General features: G+C 46.2%; 1 protein-coding gene across 1 annotated transcript in view; it reads right to left on the bottom strand.

Moving 5' to 3' along the window:
* ston1 (stonin 1) overlaps nt 1-19,463 on the bottom strand; it is a 48,617-nt gene extending 29,154 nt beyond the window's left edge. Inside the window, 1 exon segment of the mRNA NM_001204867.2 lies at nt 19,113-19,463. The gene's annotated coding sequence lies outside the window, so the exon portion shown is untranslated.
* Nucleotides 19,464-21,354: the final 1,891 nt, after the last annotated feature.

The raw sequence follows: 21,354 nt of genomic DNA, 5'->3' as shown, positions 1-21,354 counted from the left end.
GTCATTGCCTCCGAGCTGCCTTTCCAAGTCTACAGAAGTCTCCTAAAGCTAAGCAATGCTAAACGGGCCAGCTCCAGGTTGTGTAAATGTAATGGACTGTAAAATGGAGGTTTTATTTCTACCAGACCTGCCAAAAAAAGGAATATGAGTAATATAATCCAAATGTAAATGATCTCATATAAAAGTAACAGAACGTTTCCTCCTGATAAATCTTAGAACGTACAGTATATAGTGCGATATGGGGATTCATTGTACAATAAAAGCCTTCCATCTGCAGTGCAACTGTATCCATCCCATCCTCTCCGGAACATCTTCATTTAATAAACCTGCTGCATTTGTTCAACAATCAATGTCTTTTAGTGCATTATCCCAGGCCTTATCCATAAACTACCGGTCTCCATTACAACATTCTTCTGCTTGCAGCCGGCATGCACCGTGCTGCGGATTTGTCTTTCTCTGTCATATGGCACTTCATTTTAAGGGAGCCATAAAGATTTAAATTACAAAAGCACTCACCGTATAATTAAATTTAAAGGGAAAATATTTATCTGTGCAGTATGAGAGCATAGCGCGCCGTGTACACGGAATATTCCATCTAGGGCTCGGCATTCCGGCCTGGGCTAGGGGATTCTCCAAAGACTTTAAACCAACAGTGCCATCTATTGCTGCAGGATATGCAGTGTGGTTCTAATGAAGTCTATGTATGTATGTATATCTTTATTTATAAAGCGCTATTTATGTACGCAGCAAGAGTGTTTCAATATTCAGGCAGAATACTGTCATTGTAGGTTACACCTTCTATCTCTCTCCCACCCCATTAAGATTGCAAGATCTGAACTTATTGTCACTTAGGTGTACCATAAGCATTCATTGTACCATAAGCATTCATTGTGTCAGCAGTTACCATTGTGCAGTGATGCTGAATATATATATATATATACCTTCCTGCACTTAGTCCAACAGACTCAGAGCATTTTATCCAGCAGTCTAAGTGAAGCCCTTCCTGCATTTAGTCCAGCAATCCCATAGTCTTCCTGCATTTATTCCAGCAATCCAAGTGAAGACCTTCCTGCATTTAGTCCAGCAGCCCACAGTGTTCCTGCATTTAGTCGAGCAGTCCATGTAAAGACCTTCCTGCATTTAGTCCAGAAGTCCAAGAAGACCTTCCTGCATTTAGTCCATAAGTCCAAGTAAAGACCTTCCTGCATTTAGTCCATAAGTCCAAATGAAGACCTTCCTGCATTTAGTCCAGAAGTCCAAGTGAAGACTTTCCTGCATTTAGTCCAGAAGTCTAAGTGAAGACCTTCCTGCATTTAGTCCAGAAGTCCAAGTGAAGACTTTCCTGCATTTAGTCCAGAAGTCCAAGTGAAGACCTGCCTGCATTTAGTCCAGAAGTCCAAGTGAAGACTTTCCTGCATTTAGTCCAGAAGTCCAAGTGAAGACCTTCCAGCATTTAGTCCAGAAGTCCAAGTGAAGACCTTTCTGCATTTAGTCCAGCAGTCCAAGTGAAGTCCTTCCAGCATTTAGTCCATAAGTCCAAGTGAAGACCTTCCTGCATTTAGTCCAGCAGTCCAAGTGAAGTCCTTCCAGCATTTAGTCCAGAAGTACAAGTGAAGACCTTCCTGCATTTAGTCCAGCAGTCAAAGTGAAGTCCTTCCTGCATTTAGTCCAGAAGCCCAAGTAAAGACCTTCCTGCATTTAGTCCAGCAGCCCACAGTGTTCCGGCATTTAGTCCAGCAGTCCATGTAAAGACCTTCCTGCATTTAGTCCAGAAGCCCAAGTAAAGACCTTCCTGAATTTAGTCCAGAAGCCCAAGTAAAGACCTTCCTGCATTTAGTCCAGCAGTCCAAGTGAAGACCTTCCTGCATTTAGTCCAGAAGCCCAAGTAAAGACCTTCCTGCATTTAGTTCAGAGGTCCAAGTCTCCCTGCATTTAGTCTGGCAGTCCCAGAGTCTTCCTGCATTTAGTCGCAGTCCAAGAGGAAATCCTTAATCCACCAGTCATGAAACTCTCTTTCTGCATTTAGTCCAGAAGTCCAATTAGGAACCATCTTTCTGCATTTAGTCCAGAAGACCCATCCCACTCTGGGTTTTTGCTCCTAGCTTTCAATCTGGTGTAAACGGTTCATCTCTAGCTCTTTCCTATTTCTGGGTTGTTTTCAAAGAGAAAAAAATGTGTATTTTCTTCACTCCCTATCATAATCCTTTATTTATGTAGGGATACATTGATGACAGTTTTACCAGCAAAAAGAAAGTTTTTCTGCAACCACAGACCAAAAGCACAAAGTAAAAAGATGTGTTGCAGCTGTCAGAGTCACACTAAGGGCAGGAATTTAATGTACATACAAGCTGAGAATAATTCAGATATACATTTAATTTGTTTTCTTCGTAATGACTGTTAAATGTAAACTGACCCGGGGTCCGACGTTTAAAAAAAATACACATTTTTTACTTCAAGATTAATTGTTTCAGTGTGTTTTCACATACATTAGAAATTGCCTATCAGCGGCCTCCTAGATGTTTTTGATGGTGGGACTTGTAGTTCAATAAATATCTGCAGGGCACGAGTTCCCACCGAGGAATTTGAAAATGAATTCAACGCACTGATCTCTCATTTACAAAGATAATTGGCCAAAGGATCGTGTAAGCTCGTTTCAAACAACGAATCACAAATGTGTGGTATTTAACCCAGAAATGTGGCAGGAAATACCATTTGGGCAGAGAGAAGGAATTCGCTTGCAAAATAACGCCGTTCCCAGAACATTTCCAGAGATCTGTTTACATAAGATTTTTCTTGAGTATAAACATAAAAAGTGAAAAAATAAATGAAAATTCTGAAATAAATCTATAGTATGGAACGTTTTGCATCACGAGCAGGAACTCGCATCATTAAAAAGCCCTTCCTAAATACCAAGCGTGGATTTCATCTCTTTAAATCAAGTATGGTTGTCAGTTTGGCAGAAGCTTCAGCACAAGGATAAACAGGAGAGACAAGAGGGATAAAGAGAATGAACTACAGAACCAAGGGCTGTCCAACTTAGGGGCAGATTTACTGTCATTTTTCTCTTCTTGTGGATGTGGAAGAAACCTTTGCCAAAGCCAGATGCCATTTCTGCCATGTCCAGGGGAAGCAAAAAGCCGTAACTTTGGGCCAGTGCTGGACTGGGGTATCTGGAGCCCACCCAACTACATAACTCAACCCCTCAACCCAAGCACAATGGCAGCACGTTAGGGGCTTAGCAGTAGGGTTGCTCCAGTGCAAATGGGGAAGAACTGGACAGAAGAGCCCAGGGCCCATCAGGACTGGGGCACATGGGGAATTCTCCCTGACCCTAGTGGGCTAGTCCAATTCCAACTTTAGGACCCAAATGTCAATGTTTTTTACCATAAATTCAGCTGGATTATTGTCAGGGTCAAACTGGGCCACTGGGACTGGGACCAGACTCGACCCTTACCTGCGCTCCCCCTGACGGATGTCGGGTGGGGGGCCCTGCGAGGGGGCTTGGGGGGCCCTTGTGGGGGAGGGGCGACACGGGCACCTGCAGGGCCCCTGGGGCGGGAGCCACAGTGAGCCCTTCACCCCCCCAGTCTGACCCTGATTATTGTAGAGGTGCAATGATGCTTGCTAGAAACACTAGTGATTGCACCCTGCCCCTTGATCAGGAAGTGGGAGGGGTTAGAAGCAGCATCATTGCACCCTGATGAGCCCAGGGCCCATGAGGACTGGGGCACATGGGGATTTTTCCCTGACCTGGGCTAGTCCAATTCCAACTTTCTTTCCATACATTCAGCTGGATTATTGTAGAGGTGCAATGATGCTTGCTAGAAACACTAGTGATTCAGCCCTGCCCTGTTAGCAGGAAGTAAGTGGGAGGGGTTAGAGGTGGCATCATTGCATCTACTGTGTCAGCAGGCCCAGTAGTGCCCCTGCTGGCCATTATAAGAAACTGCACCCACAACAGTGACTTTTCAAATGGATATTTTGAGTGAATACAGGTAAACTTGGCCATGGGTTATAATCGTTTTTACCAAAACACCCAGAGGTGCACAAAGGGGACCCATCACAAACATTTTGGAAACTGTGATAAGCACCCTTTAATGCATTCAGGCTATTCTCTATGTCGTGCCAGATTCTGTGATCTTCTGGGAACTTGTTCATGTTCAGGATTGAATGAGGTGTGGCCGGGTGGGTCAGGGCGTGGCCTTACTGGGGAGTGGCCATCAGTGCCCCAAATAGTAAATTAAAAATGCCAGGAGGTATGTGAATAAAATCTTTTTCTTTGCACTGGCATGTTTGCCAATGGTTTGCTCTTGTATTCCCTATTTGTGGCGCAATGCCAGAAATATGAGGCACCTCTAGTACAAGCAAGATGGCAGTGTGTATGCATCTCGGATGCAATTCACCTTTTTTTGTTTTGTTTTCGCCCGAGCACAACTATAGGCACGTGCAAGGTCTGTCTTTGGACATAAGGGCTATTAATGAATGGTCTCAATGCACGAAGCAACTGGAGCCATTATTGCACGGCTGCAACAGTTGCAGTTGTAAATGAGTCCTATGGTTTAGCATCAGGTGCAGAGTTTACTGCGGGTCTGGTAACCCATAGCAACCAGTAAGCAGGTAGCATTCACAGGTGTGCTATTTAAAATATGCCATCTGATTGGTTACAAGCATATCTGAACTGAGATTCAAAATAGGCCCTGGCATTCCAAGTACACAGAGGCCCAAACAGCGCCCCCAAGCCCAATAAATAGTGACTGTCTATGGCATCTTACAGCAGCCGCTCTGGCATTTGCCAGAACCCACAGATTGTCAGTCCAGGGCTGGTTACAAGACCCAGAGCAAACATTGTGTTGCATGTGACTGGCTGTCAGGGTTTGATGGGAGGATTAGTTCAGCTCTAGAACTGCATCTTTGCCCCTTTGTTGAGTGCAACAGAACAGTGCTCCTTCCTTAGCAGGGAAATACAGGCCATTCCTCCATTTGAAGACCAGAAGTTAATCCTCGTTCGCTGGCACCCAGTGCAATAAGGCTGGTACGGGGGCAGTCCTTGATTTCATTAATAGGAAACAACTCTCCCCCCTTATTCTCACTCAGGAAACTGTGTGATGCTCAATAAGATATCCATCAGAGTGTATCTGAAACAGAACGGCTTTAGAATGTGCAGCTGCTCCTGCTGAACTGTGCCAGGGATCAAGGAACCGGCTGTGCCAACAGTTCCCTCACTGCGCCAGGGATCAAGGAACCGGCTGTGCCAACAGTTCCCTCACTGCACCAGGGATCAAGGAACCGGCTGTGCCAACAGTTCCCTCACTGCGCCAGGGATCAAGGAACCGGCTGTGCCAACAGTTCCCTCACTGCGCCAGGGATCGGTTCCCTCACTGCGCCAGGGATCGGTTCCCTCACTGTGCCAGGGATCGGTTCCCTCACTGCGCCAGGGATCAAGGAACCGGCTGTGCCAACAGTTCCCTCACTGCGCCAGGGATCGGTTCCCTCACTGCGCCAGGGATTGGTTCCCTCACTGCGCCAGGGATCAAGGAACCGGCTGTGCCAACAGTTCCCTCACTGCGCCAGGGATCAAGGAACCGGCTGTGCCAACAGTTCCCTCACTGCGCCAGGGATCAGTTCCCTCACTGCGCCAGGGATCGGTTCCCTCACTGCGCCAGGGATCGGTTCCCTCACTGCACCAGGGATCGGTTCCCTCACTGCGCCAGGGATCAAGGAACCGGCTGTGCCAACAGTTCCCTCACTGCGCCAGGGATCAAGGAACCGGCTGTGCCAACAGTTCCCTCACTGCGCCAGGGATCGGTTCCCTCACTGCGCCAGGGATCGGTTCCGACACTGCACCAGGGATCGGTTCCCTCACTGCGCCAGGGATCGGTTCCCTCACTGCGCCAGGGATTGGTTCCCTCACAGTGCCAATAAGCAGATGGCAAGGGCAGAGCAGACGCTGGCGTTCTCACATCTCTGTAGCCTAGAGCTAAATATCAGGCTGAAGAAGTTCAGTCTCCGAGCATGGAGAGAGCAGCCTGGCCCCACCGAGGGCAACGTTTATTTAATAAGGATATTGTTATATTGCCATGGAGTAACATCAGAGCTGTGCTTATAGCTGCAGGATATCTTACTAGTCATTCAATGTGCTGTGCAGACCAACGGTACCCCAACAAGATGAGATTGAGGTGAACAGTAACACTATAACTAACAGCCCTGCACCCCCCAGTCCGATCCTGTTCCTCGGACATGTCGCTCTGTTTCTCAGGGGCCACACACACAAGCTTTCCTGGGACATGTCTCTCTGTTTCTCAGGGGCCACACACACAAGCTTTCCTGGGACATGTCGCTCTGTTTCTCAGGGGCCACACACACAAGCTTTCCTGGGACATGTCTCTCTGTTTCTCAGGGGCCACACACACACAAGCTTTCCTGGGACATGTCTCTCTGTTTCTCAGGGGCCACACACACACAAGCTTTCCTGGGACATGTCTCTCTGTTTCTCAGGGGCCACACACACAAGCTTTCCTGGGACATGTCGCTCTGTTTCTCAGGGGCCACACACACAAGCTTTCCTGGGACATGTCTCTCTGTTTCTCAGGGGCCACACACACACAAGCTTTCCTGGGACATGTCTCTCTGTTTCTCAGGGGCCACACACACACAAGCTTTCCTGGGACATGTCTCTCAGTTTCTCAGGGGCCACACACACACAATACAGGAGTCCCAACCAGTTGGCTATGGTGGCCCAAGTCAGGCATGCAATCAAACAACCTCTGGTCCAAGAACTGAAATACACAGGGTTCTCGTGCAGAGCAGCTGGAAGAGAACCACATTCTTGGCCCAGACCTGTGCTTCCCAATGCCCTATACATGGTTCTGACCCACATATGGCCGGGCTTAGCATATAAAGCCAAACTTGAGAATACGAGTCCTGCTACAGAACTTTACTTTTTACTGTTGAATAATATAAGTATATGGAAAACATTATCTGCAACTTGATCTCCAACATCTGCTGTTGGTTTCCATACAGTTCATGTGTGACAAAAACTATATATCCCAATAACAGGGAGGGCTTTGAAGCTGGATCTCATATTGGAGACCCTAGTTTGACTCCCTGTGGCAACTCCCTGTGTCTCAGAACAATTCACTTGATATCCCAGCATCCCTAGGGCTTCCCAAGTGCATTCTGCTTGAGAAACACAATTCCACACCAAAATTGCTCTCCCTTGGATTAAGAACTCGGATCTGAACATTTTAGCACCTCACAGGGAACTCTGGGAGTTGTAGTTCATTATCAGAGAGTATCATGTTCTAGCTCTATTCATTACAGCATGCAATAATATTATATAATTACCCCACCAGAGCAGTGGAGACTGAACATAAGGGGTTTATTTTGCCTGGAAGCAGTGTGTGATGCTATTTAAAGACGTGTAGTTTTGGGCAAAAAAGGTTGTACTTGAGTTCTGGAAACTTTTATTTTGCTGACATGGAAAAAGCCATTTCCTTTCTCAGCCTCAGCCCCGTATTGCGTTATGGCAGGGAGTCTGCATACAGTCAGGGTCCTGTGTGACACAGCCAGCAGCACCAACAGCTGTGTGTGTATGTGTGTGTATATATATATATATATATATATATATGGAGACAGGGTACAAAATAAACAGGGATCCCCAACCTTTTATACCCGTAAATGAAAAAAGTGTTGGGGAGCAACACAAGCATGAAAAAGGTTCCTGGGGGTGACAATAACAGCTATAACTGACTACTTAATAGCCCCTATGTGGACTGGCAGCATATAGAAGGCTCTGTTTGACTTTACACTGGGTTTTATGCAACTTGCCTACTAACCAGAAATTCAAAAATAAGCACCTGCTTTGAGGCCACTGGGAGCAACATCCAATGGTTTGGGGAGCAGCGTGTTGCTCAGAGCCACTGGTTGGGGATCACTGAAATAAAGGGTGCAAGAATACTGATTCCAGAGCAGAGTGATGGGGCCTGGGTGTCCCTGCCAATGGGGCCCTATGATTTCTGATGGCAGCCGTAACTCTAAAGAAACCCAACTTCTTTCTCCTAGTTTTAATCAACTTCTTAATAATGCTGTTTAATTCTCTTTTTACTTCCACCTCCCTTACATGTAGGGTTGCCGCCCAGCTGGGAGTTTAGTGGCCAAGCCAGTAAAACACCTGCCAAGGCTGGGGCGGGTATTACAAATTACAATGTAAACCTGTAATACCCAGACAATAAGGGACACAGTCCGTGACCAACAAGAAATCTATTTCCACCAGGGGCGGGCCAAGCCGACTGGGCGACCTAGGCAACCCAGTCGGCCACCTCGCTCCTGCACCTCCCCCCCCCCCTCGTGTGTGCTTTGGCGCGCAGTCGCGTGGGGTGGATAACGATGTGATGAATTATTGCCCCCACCGCGTAATGACAAGCGGCAGGGTTTCATATAGACATATAAGGTTGAACTTAATGGATCTTTTTCCAGCCCAACTTACTATGTTACTATGTATTCCCATTGCATCCTTTCTAAGTTTGTTCTTTTATTTATTTTCTGTTTCAGCACAAAGTCCATTAATAGCGAATGTGTGATGTTAATCAGTGTAAGATCTGAGCCAGGATAAACGCCAAACATTTGCTACTAAACAGATTAGAGTCCATCTGCGCCCGTCACTTCCAATCCGCACTTCCACCACCCTCGACCCTCTTTATTCTGGAGAATATCCTGCGAATCTGCTGTTTGTTAGACGCAGCGGCAAAGCCCATATGCCATGTAGGACCCAGCTCCAGCGTTATTAATTATCCCCAGTCTTTTAATAGCACGCTCTCTCTGTTTATTTGAAGGATGACAAGTCAAGTGGAAAGAGCAGAAGTGGCCCCCAGGCCTCCCATTCTGGGGCCGTTTCCAAGAATAGCATTAGCAGCGCTGATAATCAGAAGCGAAAATGGGAGATATAATGATTTACGTTTACCACCGGCGTTTGTTTCCCCAGCGAGGAACAGTCAGACTCTTTCCAGTTTGGAAGTTTGGAAGTTTAGCGATTGTGCCACAAGCAGGACCACTAATTCTGGTTTAAAGGGGAAGTCAGATCGTTACTAAACAATCTACATAACATGTATGTGCATAACGAGCTAACTGGGGCACTCATTATGGGCATTATGTGACCCAACATGGCCTCCTGCGCTGTATCGACCCGACCAGGAGACTAACTTGCAGCAGTTCATTATCAGCTACAGAGCTGAGTATCTCTTGAACCAACTATTATATCTAATGCACATACAGTGAAACCTCAATATTACATACCCTGACTTTAATCTCTAACATTTTGTAATATTACGCTTGTCAGTACCACTATTTATTCTCCCTTCTGTGTGCTTGGTTTGGGCTGCAGTTTGGCCGCACACATACAGAGCAAATGCGGATATTGGCAAGACTGATATAAACTACAGGTATGGGACCTGTTATCCTGAATGCTTGGGACCTGGGGTTTTCCAGATAAGGGATCTTTCCGTAATTTGGATCTCCATATTTTAAGTCTGCTAAAAATCATTTAAATATTGAATAAACCCATTAGGATTGTTTTGCTTCCATTAAGGATCAATTATATCTTAGTTGGGATCAAGTACAAGGTACTGTTTTATTATTACAGAGAAAAGGGAATCATTTAACCATTAAATAAACCCAATAGGGCTGTTCTGCCCCCAATAAGGGGTAATTATATCTTAGTTGGGATCAAGTACAGGTACTGTTTTATTATTACAGAGAAAAGGGAATCATTTAACCATGAAATAAACCCAATAGGGCTGTTCTGCCCCCAATAAGGGGTAATTATATCTTAGTTGGGATCAAGTACAGGTACTGTTTTATTATTACAGAGAAAAGGGAATCATTTAACCATTAAATAAACCCAATAGGGTTGTTCTGCCCCCAATAAGGGGTAATTATATCTTAGTTGGGATCAAGTACAGGTACTGTTTTATTATTACAGAGAAAAGGGAATCATTTAACCATGAAATAAACCCAATAGGGCTGTTCTGCCCCCAATAAGGGGTAATTATATCTTAGTTGGGATCAAGTACAGGTACTGTTTTCTTATTACAGAAAAAAAGGAAATCATTTTTAAAAATTAGAATTATTTGCTTATAATGGAGTCTATTGGAGATGGCCTTTCCGTAATTTGGAACTTTCTGGATAACGGGTTTCCGGATAATGGATCCCATACCTGTACAAGACATGGCTGCCTGTGTTTCTAGAGAGAATCCCAGTCTCCTGACTGATGGACCCTCATGTCCCAAGTGCCCAATCTTCTGTTAACTGTGGCCCACCACTCGGCTAAGGGGAGAAGCAGGGGAAACTTTCAGCCCATGAAACATGGAAATTACTTGAATAACTTACGGGGCTTGGGAAAACTTGGAGTTGGGAAAAGAATCTGTAAATTTCCAAGTTCAAGCTCCCATGGACACTGTTGGACTGGGTTGTTTGGGGTCCACCAGGACTGCCACCCCAGGGCCCCCCTTCCCCCCATAATATGCAAAATCTTACGTTAATTGACCTTCAACCTGGATTTCAGGGGTATCTAGGGGAGCAAATAGTCACTGACCCTCAATCCATCACTAATTAGCATTTAGGCCAATACCCCCACCCAGCTCCACCAGGGAACCACTCCTTTAAAGCCATAGTTCGTTAGCAGCTTCCAGGGACCTTTGCTGAGATAACAGGGTAATATAATTATATATATACAGTATATAAAACCAAAAAAATTTTGCACTCTCGAGACTTGGTGAGAAATTATAGAAGAGCTTTATTCAACGACTCAGCTCAGACATGATGAAGGCTCATGTTTTTCACTGAGTGCTGGATTTTGCTGACTATAAATCGTTAAGCATTCCATGCACCCGGGCAGCCAAACCTTCGTTATCTGTGTGCACCTCATTATTTAGCCTGCTGAGTGCGGAACTATTTTGTTGCTCTGTATATATATATATATATTGGCACAGTGATTGTTTAGGAGGTGACATCTGTGTGGGAGATACACAGCACGGAGAGCTGCATTGCTGCATTATGCATTATATAGCACAGCGCTATAGTGATTATATAACTCTTATTTATTCATTACATGGGTTATTGGTTCAATTGCCTTGAATGCAAAGCTGAATCAAAATGAGAGCAGCTAGTGCCCGGGGGTCTCTTACAGAATGCTCGTGTAACGGGGGGGCAGTTACACACAAGGGCTTTGTTTTTAATTAATGTAAGAGTCATATGGACACAATGTCACTCCCCTATAGCTGTGCTAATAATAATCTCTGATTCCACCCCCACTTCTGTTTGGTCCATAAAACAGTATGAACCTTTTAGATAACAAGCTATTTTGGCCAGGGCCCTTTTACCTCTTGGAGGGCCCTAATTTGCAGTTACTACCAATAGTTGCTGTCCAATTAAGTTGGCACATTAAAGGTTACAAGCCGCTAAGGGGACCCTACTATTTCCAGTAGGACAGGGCTGCTGGTAACCCCGTGGTTCCTTGTATCCACCAACCAACATTGGGTGCAGTTCATCAGAGCACCCTGAGCAGGCACAGTGGCACTTTGTAAGCAGCATGCACGGGTGCAAGTACCTTTGTCAAGCACTCAATTTTGCATCCATTGGGACTTATTCGCATCCATAAATGCCCTTGGGGTAGACATGTTACAAACCCAGGAGAAAAGCTACATATATATGTATATGTATGTGTATATATATATATTACAAGTTCAGGAATGGTGCACACAGAGAACTCCAGGTACTGCCTGGGTGCATGGTTAACTTAACATAATTAGTAAGCACAAACAAACCGCACTCACAGGACTTGTATGAAGCAAAAAAACGGTGTTTAATTCAACATTTTGGCTTAGACTCAAGCCGTCTTGAGACGAAACGTTGAATTAAACACCATTTTTTTGCTTCATACAAGTCCTGCGAGTGTGGTTTGTTTGTGCTTACAATATATATATATACATGCAGAAAAATGAGCCGCACTCGAAGGACTTAGTGTGAGAAAACAAAAGAAAATTTATGAAAGCATGAGCTATATGCTTTAATAAATGTTCTTTTGTTTTCTCACACTAAGTCCTGCGAGTGCGGCTCATTTTTCTGCATGTGTATATTTGCTTGACACTGCACCCAGGCATTCTATATCCTTTTTAAACGTGAGTGCCAGTTGCCACATTGCTCTATATATATATATATATATATATATATATATATAGACCAACGGCCTTGCAGAAAATTCCAATGACTCCTCTGTGCCTGGACTTAAATGTTAACCAATAATATCCTAATTTCACCTAATTGGGCAATAAAAGAGAAATATAAAAGTCTCTTTCTAAAAGTCACTGAGCTGGAAATGCAGCAGGCATCCCCTAACATGCATGAAATGAAAGCCACATGTTCTGTGCAGCAGGAGGGGGGACACTCCACTGTCCTTTTCCCCAGAATGCATTGCACCTGATGCCATACTGCACACTGATGGTACTGATAGCAGCACAGCTGGGATATTTCTCAAGGAGACATAGTTACACACACAGCAACACATGCAAAGGATGGAACCCTATAAATGAATTTCATGAGCTCAACGGCACAACCATGATCACTAGATAATGATAGATAGATAATGATAAATACATACATACATAGAATGGATCCATAAGTACAAACAGATAGTATATGAGCAAATAGGAATAGATAGCTATACAGACAGGTAGATAGATAGATAGATAGATAGATAGATAGATAGATAGATAGATAGATAGATAGATAGATCCATAAGTACAAACAGATAGTATATAAGTAAAGAAAGGAATAGATAGATGATAGATAGATAGATAGATAGATAGATAGATAGATAGATAGATAGATAGAATGGATCCATAAGTACAAACATATAGTATATGACTAAATAGGAATAGGTAGCTATACAGACAGGTAGATAGATAGATAGATAGATAGATAGATAGATAGATAGATCCATAAGTACAAACAGATAGTATATAAGTAAAGAAAGGAATAGATAGATGATAGATAGATAGATAGATACATACATAGAATGGATCCATAAGTACAAACAGATAGTATATGAGCAAATAGGAATAGATAGCTATACAGACAGATAGATAGATAGATAGATAGATAGATAGATAGATAGATAGATAGATAGATCCATAAGTACAAACAGATAGTATATAAGTAAAGAAAGGAATAGATAGATGATAGATAGATAGATAGATACATACATACATAGAATGGATCCATAAGTACAAACAGATAGTATATGAGTAAATAGGAATAGATAGCTATACAGAGAGATAGATAGATAGATAGATAGATAGATAGATAGAGTTATACTAGGGTATATACCAGATACAGACAGGAGAAATCAGACTACAAGCCACACAATTATAATACATCTATTATATGCATGGTCTGATGCCCCCTGTATAATGACTACCTGCCTCTGGCTGTTGGGGATGCTGGGAAATGTATCCCATAATACGCCAGGCATTTGTCAGATACCCCTAATACAGATAGTCATTACATATGAACAAAATAGGAGGAAAGAATATACACATAGATTATGAATAAGTGTAGGCAGTATTTCTGCCCCCGGGACAGAATGGAGCATATTGTTACAGTAGCTAATATATAGATATAGATATATGGAGACGGTAGAGTGAAGCTACAGAGTTAGTTGGAGAAGTTACAGGGGCATTTGCATGGAGGCTGTGGGTAGAGCTGTGCGCCCCAGCTGTGCCCATGAATCACACTAACAGCAGCGCTCTGTAACATGGCAGGAGGAGCGGCGGGCGCTTTATCAGGGTGCTAAATCAGCCAGAAAGGCTGCACCATTGGGGGTCATGCTAGGCCTCAGGGCTATAAACTAGTGGCATCCTGACTGGCACGCACTGCTTTACCCACTACGCATGGATGCCCGGCTCTCCCCGCTCTGCTGGCTGCACTCCTTCCCAGCAGATACACACTTCATTAGATATCACTGCTTCCAATCCTTCACATTGATAGTGTTTGCAGTACTGAGCCATGGGAGAGCCACAAAATATCATGATGGAAAGTCCTTTCTGCTTCCCTGGGAGCTCGGATGAATGGCTGCCCTTTCCCGCACTCGGCCTGTTAGTTAAATGGGCACTGGGAATGGTTATTATTGGGGGCCACAAATCACAGAGCCTTAATGACTTACAGCACAAAAGCTGCTGCTGTAGCCAGACCATATATTGCTAAGGAAACTAAAACAGTAGATTTTATATTCAATTGCTTGGATTTTTTTAAAAGTGCCTAGACTGGCTCAGATGGTTTAGCCCAGTTCCAGCACATTGTCCAATCATCTCGGCATGTATGGCACCTTGCCAGGCTGGAACTGGGGTCTAGATGAAGAAGTCCTTGACTAAGGCACAACTTTTGGGGGTACAGCTGGTGGGGGTGCAGATTCACAGGTCCATGTGGACAGAGCACTGGGTATTGGAGCAACAAGAGGGGTGGGTGAGTAGGGATTGGTAGGGGTTATTGGGTGCCGGCAGGAATTCAGCCTCAGGTATGATGTATGGGGAGGTAGTAGAGCCAGAAGGGGAAGAGCTGTGATGGAGAGGGGGGGATCTGTTGGATACTGGGTAATAGGCAGACTTACAGAGCCGCTGGGAGGGGTAAAAGGGGACTAAGGAGAGTTGATTGGGGCAGGTCAGGAGTAGAATACTTGGGATAACAAATTGCTGATACATTTCTAAAACCAGCCCCAGCCTTAACTGGTAATTTACTGTCTGGGCTGCTGACATTTTGGCCAGGTGGCAACCATAACTGGGCACGGCCAAAGCATAAAAGGCTGTGTGGCTTTTTTTTTGAGGCCCCATTCTACCTGTTGGCAGGGCCCACCGCGCAGGGGGCCCAGGTGATTGGTGGGCTAATAAGTGGAGTCCCCTGAGGGAGGGCTCTTCTAACCTAGTAGTATGGCTCGACTTAATTACTGATGGCCGCCCTGGCACAGATGGGTGTAGGCATTAAACAGAGGTTATGTACTAATATGGACCAACAGAGTTAAGATAGGGCCTTGCACATCAGAGCTTACATATTCCAAATATTCCAATGATCACAGGGCGGCAGAGGGAAACTCTCCAAAAACACACGGGGTTAATTAAAGTCGAGTTGGGAAACAAAGAGTAAATGTCTGTAAGGAAAACATGAGCGGCCATGTAACCCTGCTGTGCCACTGTCTGGGTACAAAGTAATAATAATGCGCTGTTACAAAACAAACAGGCACATATTCTCGCCAACAGGCGCACAAGTGATCATCTGTTTCCCGTATGTAAACAAAGCCCTCGTGCGCTCGCATAACAACTCACTGAGGAAAAATGCAATGGGACAGCTCACTGAGATCTCATTAAAGCGGCGGCATACAATGTTTCCCTTCTGTCTATAGTCATCCCATGCTAAGCCAGAGGCAACTACAACTCCCACAATCCTCTCTAGAATGCTGCCATACCGATGGACCGTCCCTCCCCAGATTCATATCATATTGAAAATATAAATAAAATAGGCTTTAGGCGCACTGGGTGGCCAGGCTAGAAGAGGGCATATTTCTGACCCTACTGTAATGGAAACAGCCATGATAGGGCTGGTGCAGAGAAGTGCAAGGGCCATTGGTCCATCTCATAAATTTGCTGCAATGTGCCCACAGGTCCTTGTGCTTCATAATGGAGCTGAGATTTACCCTATCTCCCTGTGTGCCATGGCCTAAACCAGTGCTTACTGGACTTTATCAGTTCTTGGAGGTCCAAACTTTGTTCAGCCCCAGCAACACCAATTCTACCTTCAAGCAAGTTTTTCAGGAGTATCTTAGAAGGCTAACAGGATCTGTCCCCATATCTCACTGTAAGGGGCCCATTTACTAACCATCTGTGACCAGCAACAATTCAAAAAGTCGCAGTTGCTGTGACTTTTTCTCACACAGACTTTTCATACTGGATTTTTTTAGTAAATGTCAGACATGAATGAGTTTATTCGAATTTTAAAATTAAAAAAATGAATCTGCCCCAAAGTAGCCTCTGGGCTGAGCCCCCCTTGCCACTGCTCCAGGCTTCCCATAGAGGGGCCAGTTGCACAGTTTTGGAACAATGCAAAACATCACCCAGGAAGCCACACACTATTACTGCTCCTTACACCCACCCTCTGTATAAAAGTACATTTATTACACATGTGAGTAAAGCCTGAGGCACCAAAGTGTGACTGAGTCCATGTTATATTCCATGTTATATTCTATGTAAAGCTATACCCCGCTCCCCCAAGATTATAACATATTAAATGGTACACAATATAAACAACCATTATACACAATATTAAATGGTTTGTGGGTTTCTTGGTCATTGGTTACACCAGGAAATAAGGTGAACCACCCCTTTAAATATGGAATACCAGGCCATACACTATAGTGCCCCTGTATAGCGATAGAGAGGACTAGCCCCTTGTCAGTGCCCTACACAGCATTCTCATTGGGCCCCAGGCTGCATTCTAACCATGCAAGGGATACTCCCTGGCAACCTACCCCCCAGCCGAGTAAAATCTATACTTGGGCCATAGGGAGCCACTTAATTTGACAGGTTTAACAGAATATGGGGCACCCCACAGGGATTTCACACCTGTAGCCTCGGGCAGTGTCACACTTTGGGGCAGCAGTGAGATATTAAGGCTGCCAGCCTGTAAGCCCCTGTTAGAGCCCAAGCTAGAGGGCACCCATGTTTATATAAGGCCTTTGGCTACACAGGTCCTGCAAACACTACCAGTCCAAGGTATAAAGGCAGAGCAGCTCACAAATGATAACCCTGTGTCTCCCCACGTGCTCTGGGCCATAGCGGACATGTGCTGTTCCTCCCGGGGGTGCAGGGATCTGGGTTACCCCTGTATCACCCAATGTGCACCCCAAGCAGCGCCATGTAAGTGCTGGCTCCTGGACTGGAAGGAGGAGGCCTCTGGGATTGAAAAGATAATGATCCCCTAATTCACAGGGGGTGTCGATCTTCTAGGCATCTCTTTAAACAACTCACTAACCTGGGTGCCTGGGCAAGGGTTTCTCTACTTCATTTCTTCTTTCATTGCCCTTTAAATCCCTATCTCTCCTGGCCCACAGGCGGCTGAATACTTGCCCACAGGCGGCTGAATACTTGCCCACAGGCGGCTGAATACTTGCCCACAGGCGGCTGAATACTTGCCCACAGGCGGCTGAATACTTGGCCACAGGCGGCTGAATACTTGCCCACAGGCGGCTGAATACTTGCCCACAAGCGGCTGAATACTTGCCCACAGGCCAGAGGCGCTGCATTTCAGGAATGTATGCGGGTTTAAGGTTTTTTAAAATCAATGCAGAATTCCATTATATTTCTATTAATCTCAGGATTTCTGAAGCCAATATAATTTCCCATATCTGTGTTTGCTTTATGATTTGCACTTGGTGCCACTGACCTGCACTTCATACTGAGTCTCCGTCTGTTGGAAGCAGCTTAATAAGGAATATAATCACTTTTATTGACACCTAGATGTTGAATATGCAAGAACCTACACTGGCTTCTCCTCTTACTTCCATTACCTGGGATACAGTATATATATATTACTATGTACCGGAATGTAACAAGGTAACCAACTTGCTATTAAATGCCCCTAGCAGGTTCTGCTCTGTTCCATAGAGACGGTTACTAAGGACCATGGCAGGACAGAAATACAAACATTTTGTTGGAAGCCCCTGTACCGTGTTACATTAATCGACTCGACCAAAGCACAACTGATACCTGTTGTGGGCGATTTGCTGCGACTGCCCCGCCGGTAGTTAGTAACTGGATAAAGTCATTATGGTGTTGGCATGTAGCGGGAAGAGAAATAATACAAAGTGACTATGGGGCACCCCTGCCCTCCCCAGATACCCCGGGGCAAACAAACCACATAGCAGAGTCCTCTGACCCCTGGCTTGCTACCTACCCCTCAGGCTGCGACTCGCTGCTACCCCAACCCAGTGCCCTGCCCTCCCTGCTTCCCCCCTATGGGATACCCCTATACTCCCGGGCACCCCCCAGCGACCCAGTGGGAGGGAGGAGTTAAATAACTAGTTTGGGTATCCGGGGAGATAGTAAACCCCCCCCCCCCCACCCCGTGGTCTCTGGCTGCCCCCAAAGCTACAAAGATAAAGATGCGATTTAATGAATCCCCGTCCTCCCTGTTACTCCCAGCAACCCAGCGGAGAAAGCGTTAAATCATTAGGAGACCCCCCCCCTCCCTGATTAATAGAGAGAGAGGGGGGGTTAGATGGATAAGGGGTGCCCCTGCCATGGGGGGGTTAGATGGATAAGGGGTGCCCCTGCCATGGGGGGGTTAGATGGATAAGGGGCGCCCCTGCCATGGGGGGGTTAGATGGATAAGGGGCGCCCCTGCCATGGGGGGGGGGTAGATGGATAAGGGGTGCCCCTGCCATGGGGGGGGGGTAGATGGATAAGGGGTGCCCCTGCCATGGGGGGGTAGATGGATAAGGGGTGCCCTGCCATGGGGGGGGGGTAGATGGATAAGGGGTGCCCCTGCCATGGGGGGGGGGTAGATGGATAAGGGGTGCTCCTGCCATGGGGGGGGGTAGATGGATAAGGGGTGCTCCTGCCATGGGGGGGTTAGATGGATAAGGGGTGCTCCTGCCATGGGGGGGGTTAGATGGATAAGGGGTGCCCCTGCCATGGGGGGGGGTAGATGGATAAGGGGTGCTCCTGCCATGGGGGGGTTAGATGGATAAGGGGTGCTCCTGCCATGGGGGGGTTAGATGGATAAGGGGTGCCCCTGCCATGGGGGGTTAGATGGATAAGGGGTGCCCCTGCCATGGGGGGGTTAGATGGATAAGGGGTGCTCCTGCCATGGGGGGGTTAGATGGATAAGGGGTGCTCCTGCCATGGGGGGGTTAGATGGATAAGGGGTGCCCCTGCCATGGGGGGGTTAGATGGATAAGGGGTGCCCCTGCCATGGGGGGGTATATGGATAAGGGGTGCCCCTGCCATGGGGGGGTATATGGATAAGGGGTGCCCCTGCCCCCCCAGCGCCCCGGTAGAAGCCCCTGCACTTACTGTATAGGGGCCGAGCGTTGTGCCGGCTGTGTGGCTGTTCCGAGTTCCCCTCAGTCCGCAGAGAAGGAGCCGAAATCCTGCCCCCCCCCCCCCCGGCCGGGACAAAGGACGCGCTGCTGCCGCTGCTGGGGAGACGGAGACGGAGGAAAGTTTTCTCGTTGGCTGGGGAGTCCGGTGCAGGAACCGATGGGGCTGAGTGAGGGGAGGGCCTGGCGGGCTGCCAGCTCATTCCGAGGCGTCTCACTGGGCTCCGCTCCCCGGCACCGACTCACTTCATTGCCCCCTGTCCGGAGCCTCAGTGCCAGGCTGGAGCCGCCAGAGCTGTGACTATCCGGGCTGGGCCGGGACTCACCCCCCCCCCCAACTGTCTCAGAACCCACTGATACTTCCTTTGTGGCTGAACCTGCAATTCATAGAAATATTTCTCATTTCTGCCCCTCTCCTACTGACAGCCCCACGGCTCTTTATCTTACAGCCCAGCTGTCAGCAGGGGGGCCGCACTGGATTGGGCGAGTTCACTAAGTGCCATTTGTGAGTTAAACTGGCAGCCAGGGGAACCCCTAGTTCTAGTTTGGGAACAGACGCCACCTGGTGGTTCGTTTTGGTATTGGGGTAGGTACTGCTGCTACTTGGGAATATGGTTTGGCTTTAGAATATGTGTTAATTATAACCAATGGGGCGCAACATCAGCAGTGCGGCCCCCCAGCCTATTACATGTTTGCTCTTTATTTCCCTGAACAACTCTGCCAGCTGGGTAGGAATGGGACCTTCACTTTCTGCCTAATGATCACTAGTGTCTGTGCCCCCCACATACTCTGCACAGGGACCCTCAGAAGATTTGTTTGCAAAAATGCTGCATTGTGGGTACAATTATAGCAATTTGCATCTGAGAATTACTCATTTTTCTGCATTTGTAAATAAGTCTTAAAATGCTGCTGCCCCAGTGCGTTGGCTACTGGTACTAGTGGGCTGGCTACCTATTTGTGATTCATCCTTAGGTGGTTTGAATGGCGCTGCCATACCAGTATATAGTGAATTATGTACCTTCTGTTGTAAAGGACGAGTGCTTTTATAGAGGTGACTTCTAATATCCTTATATTTTACAACAGGGGGTACATTATTATTTATAATATACAAGTTTCAGTGGGTCACGTGACACAAATTGCCTCACTAGGCACTGATTATAGCCGATGACTTCACCAAGTAATATATATAAGGATATTATATTCAGGATATTCATGGCTATATAGATACGTATAAATATTTATCTGTCTTTTCCTGCAGGGTCTGGGATTTCTCTGAAGAGCAGAGTCCCCTTTGTACAGCAAAGAGCGGCTGCATTAAATTAAGCGCGTCATTACAAGAATGCCAAATATGTGAGCGATTGCTGTGGGTCCGGGCTCCTTATGGCATATTTGTATGGGGCTGCTGGACTGGACATAAATGTATAAAACACATTCATAACATTGGGGTTAATGGCCTGACTTCCCTCCTTCACTCAGTTCTCCACAAGCAGCCATAGGGCCACATATAGGCCTGGGCCCCTGACTTCAAGCGGGGCCCTTTGCTCAGAAAACATCTTTTGTAAAATTGATAATGGCTTGTGATTATATTAAGTACTCAATGGCACCTCAGTTACTCATCCACTCATGGTGATTGTAATTACCCCACTGTATAGGAAACCTAGAATAAGCATATGTCTGATGGGTTAAAGTTACCAAATCATCCCCAAAATGTGTAATGGAGCTAAAGGGACTGGCAAATTCTCTTAATGCCCTGGTTTAAAGGTATTGGGCAGGGGGAAACCCAACAGTTCTGCTGGGGGGTGGTAGGATTTGTTTCCTGGGGAGAATACCCCAACCGAGTGAAGGAAAGGGGAATGGTACATCCCATGCAATAACAAAAATGGAAAAATATGGGACTTGCTCGCCCAAACTGTGGTAGTGGTGCCATTGAGGGGTCCTAAAGCAGAGGTTGGGGGGCAGAGGCAGCTTAGATGGCATCTGGGGAGAATGCTCATTTGCTTTCTGGGATACTAATGAATGCCCAAGCTGAAGGCCAGATAGGGGGATATTGGGGTGAATAGCTTTTTCCTGTGTTGCATCTATTTGGAACTAGAGCTGTAGTACCCAGCTAGGGTGCCACACGTGTGTAACCTCATACACAGAGATCCTGACCACATGTTGGACCCCAGCAGGGTGATGTGAACCCAAAAGGTACAGACTGTGAAGTCATATGAGAA

Source organism: Xenopus tropicalis, chromosome 5 (genome assembly GCF_000004195.4).
Source record: "Xenopus tropicalis strain Nigerian chromosome 5, UCB_Xtro_10.0, whole genome shotgun sequence".
Classification (NCBI taxonomy): domain Eukaryota; kingdom Metazoa; phylum Chordata; class Amphibia; order Anura; family Pipidae; genus Xenopus; species Xenopus tropicalis.
This window is presented reverse-complemented; position numbering and strand designations above follow the sequence as displayed.